The sequence below is a fragment of the Nanorana parkeri genome, unplaced genomic scaffold (genome assembly GCF_000935625.1).
Source record: "Nanorana parkeri isolate BGI_ZX_2015 unplaced genomic scaffold, ASM93562v1 scaffold600, whole genome shotgun sequence".
Lineage (NCBI taxonomy): Eukaryota > Metazoa > Chordata > Amphibia > Anura > Dicroglossidae > Nanorana > Nanorana parkeri.
Window position 1 is genome coordinate 723,722 of NW_017306868.1, and position 4,233 is coordinate 727,954.

The window sequence follows — 4,233 nt, forward strand, 5'->3', positions numbered from 1 at the left end:
TATATATATATATATATATATATATATATATATATATATATATATACACAGTATATGAACATTCCCCTCAATTAGTAGAGACTTTCTATGTATTTTTAGAGATTTTCTGGGAAACCTTTCTAGCTGGACACAGGCAGAAAAAGTAAACTACTTTAGATACACTTTAGCAACAGTTGTGCTGATGGGTTTTTGTTCGCATCAGAACTCAATGTATCTGCAAATACGCCTGATGTCCTTCATCCTTAGAAGCCATACCCTCAGTTAAGCAATATTTTAAATGCTCAGGCTACCCTTGGAAAGAGAAAAAAACCTTCAGGGACACTTATACTTAGATATTTTCCAGCTTATTGACCCCAATCATTTACTGCTTCATTTAGAAAAGGTAAATATAACTATGCATGCATGTCATGAGAAGTAAGTTCAAGGAGAGAATTCCTGAGACAATATCTGCCCATGTACAGACAGCCCCCATACAGAATCCAATAACAATTATTAAAAATGATCCCGAGTCTAAATATCATCTGCACCATCAGATCACCTACTGAAAACAGTCATCTATGTAATCCATATAGTACAGTATGTTATAGAAGTGAATTCAAAGTAATCTGCCTCCTTATGGTATAGGACAAACCTTCAGTGTGTGGTTTTTATTTGACTTGTGTTGTGTACTCATACTGTCAGTATGTCACACCCCACATATAAATACACATTTACACACAAACAAGCTTTACCTTATCTTCTATACCCCCTGTCAATCCTGTTTTTCCTAAGGGTGTGGTGGCATAAGTAATGCAAATCAAGGCATAGAAATGTTTTTAATGTATTGTACATACAAAGTTGGAAGCTTTTTTTTTTATAAGCCTGTATGTTAAGCTGGCTAATATTAAGTGCCATATAACATGAGTGATCCTGTCCATGGTGACAACTTCCCAGTAAAAGGATAACTAACTGACCACTTACATTTTCCTATGAAGTTATTACCTCTGTAGCCAGATCAGCGAGATGTCACTCTCTTTGCTTCTCACTTATTAGTGTTCCAGGCCAGTGAGGAAGAAATGTGATAGGGGGAAGATAGTTATGTGTCCCAGAGGCAAAATCGTCCATCTAAAATTACCCTAAAGGATGGTCAGATATGCACACACAATTGCACCAACGTTTGGCACCCTTGTTAGTGCCCCGCTAAACACCAAGTGTTCATATGCACTGTTTGTTTGCATACAGGGGCATGATTAGGGTCGCCACCCGTCCGGTTTTGACCAGTACAGTACGGTTTTGGTGTGTTGTGTACGGGTGCCGAGCCAGCGGGCACCCGTACACAAGACACTTAGTGCCGACACCAGCACTTTACATTTTCTGACAGATGCAGCTGCCGAGGTCCTAGTCAAGTGCGATCTCGAGCAGCCGCATCGGCCTGAAACCCGGGTCTTCCTCTGAGTTGGGGGCAGCCTGTGCCTGACACAGCCCATCCGAGTGTCGCAAAGCCCACCCGAGATTTGCACAGCCCACCCAAGAGTTGTACAGCACACCAGAGTGTCGCACAGCCCGCACATACTACCAGGCCACCTGAAGACATTACTCTCTCCTTTATATTCTCCCCCCTAAAAAAATTTGCCGCGTGCGTCGCTAGAGTGTTCGGGTTTCACTTGAAGAAAAGGTGGCAACCCTAGGCATGATCTGCTAATTTATTACACAGAACCACTGTTGTAGAGCATGTAAACACTTTCTTGTGTATGCACTAATGACACAGAGAGACATAATCCTGTCCCTGTACAAAACATTAATAAGATATCATTGTTAATATATAGTTCAGTTTAGGGTGCCAGTTCACAAAAATGATGTTGTGAAAAAGAAGAGAGTCCAGAAAAGGTCAACTCAATTAATAGGGACATGGAAGATTTAGGAAAGATAAACTGAAGTAATTTATTCTCAATTGTAAAGAGGTGATTTAAGGAGTGGAATGACCATCTTGTATAAATGCATAAATGGACTATATAGTACACTTGGTACAAAGTTGTTGGGACTTAAAGGCCATTGCTTATTACAAGTAGGCACTCTTTGCATTGGAGGAAAATTGGTGTAATTTCCACATACATAAAGTTTTTCTACAGTATGAGATGTAAAAAATCTGGAATGGAGCTAGTTCTAGCCAACTCTGTAGAAAAGAGTGTCAGGACTAGGATAATAGAGGGAAGCAACATCAGACAGCATGCTGCAAGCTGCAAGTAGCAGTGACGTTCCTGCAGCTGCAGCTTACTTCCAAATGGGCTCCACTGATGAGGAGGAGGGGTTGATGAAGTCACAGACTGTACATGGGTGTCAGAGATTGGAGAGGGGAAAAGGGAGGGAGGGAGAGGCAGATCAGCAGCGAGGGAAGATTTTGTCCAACGGCAGAGGCAGCTTGCAAAGGACTGAAGGGAGCAGTCATCCTAGTCCACCAGATGGCACTGCCACATAGGTACAGGCCACTGCTATCCCCAGGGTTGGTCCACAGAGTTCTGCAGTCTGCAGTTTAACACATTTGCTACTACCAGCACTTTCCCCTCAAAAGTATGCTTGAACCTCATTATAAGTCTCCCATACCCACCCTACAATCTGCAGCAGCATCCATGACCAGGAAGGTGACTCTTGCACAGCTGCTGGAACAGACTCACTCTCATGCCGAGTATCTCAATGCCAGCATGGCAAAACACAGCTGTTCAGATTCCACCTATTGGGGTTAGCCCTTTTCTGTGAGTTTATGGCCTGTGCTACACCACAGTGGCCCTCCACCAGCATGTGGAAGGTAATGTGTCTTTGGCGCCAGAGCATTCTGTTCGATGTAAGGTCCACATGACTTCAGACACGTGGTCCAGCAACCATGGGTAGGGATGCTACTTATCCTTCATGGCACACTGGCACATGAGCTGGGAAGGATGCAGAATGGGGCACGCCTTTGGTGGTGCCAATCCATGTCTTGTACCTTGGTGTTGGTGACAGCCCAGTCATCTGTTCCCCTCCTCCTCAATGGCCTCATCCGCCAACTCCTCTTACCACGGGTCCCTTCCAAGAGCCAGTCCAAAACACTGCACTAGTATGCCTGTGTGAGAGGAATGACAGTGCGTCAGAGATTCTGCCAGCTTTTCAGGGCCATGCCGAGAGATAGCTGACCCCATGCTATCTTTTGCTAGACAAGGCTGTGTGTGACAATAGCACTAACCTGCTGGCCCGCCGTCAGCATGTGAAGTTAACACATGTAGCTTTCTTGGCACTCAAACTGGTGATACAGAAGTTGCTGGTAAAGTTCCCTGGCTTACAGAGGGGTGTATGCAGCCACTTTAGGCAGTCAGACCCTGCAAGTGTTTGCCTGGCAGAAATGGAAAGCTAACACAGGCTACCTGCCAACCATCTGATATGTCACACCCCCATGTGCTGTAACTCAATGGTTGCCATGCTATCGAGGCTGTGCCAGCAGCAGTGGGCCATCAGTAAGTATCTGCGTGAGTAGAGTACAAGGACAGGCTCTGGAGAGCTGGGGTTCTTTTCATCACATCACATCACTGTAATACACATCACTTCTGCATTCACACTACAGAGGGAGAACAGCAAGGAGCTGATCTCCCTCCCTCTTTCCCCTGACGCCCTCCCGAGCCGGTCCCGGGCCGCAGATGGGCTAGCGGATGCCGGGATTAAAGGTGAGGGGTCAGGAGGGGGGAGATGGTGGCACTCGCGATTTGGGGGGCGCTCCGAAATTCACGCCATAAAAACGATCGGCGGCTATAGAGCCGCTGATCGGTTGTATGTGAAACAGCCGTTAATGGCTGTAGTAACGAGCGGGTCTTTCCTGGAGGAGCGTGCGAGCAGGAAAAAAATGCCGTCTGGAGATGCAGCAAAACTGACATTTGTGATGAAAAAAATTACATTTAAAAAGAAAAAAAAAGCAGCGATCGCTTCCCCCTCTGAAACAATACCAGACCCTTTAGGTCTGGTAGAAATGTTAGGAAGGACCCCATTAAAAAAAAACAAAAAGAAAAGTGTGTGGGGTTCTCCCTCAAATTCATACCAGACTGCAGGGGGGGGGGGCATGGGGTCCCTCCTAAAATTCCATACCAGACCCTGGCCTCCCATACCAGGCCACATGCCCTCGGTACTGAAAGGGTGCTTTTCCAGGGTTTCCTCTGGAAAAGCACCTTGTCCCCGTGCCGATGGGGACAAGGGCCTCTTCCCCAAAAGCCCTGGGGCGTTGGTTGTGCGGGT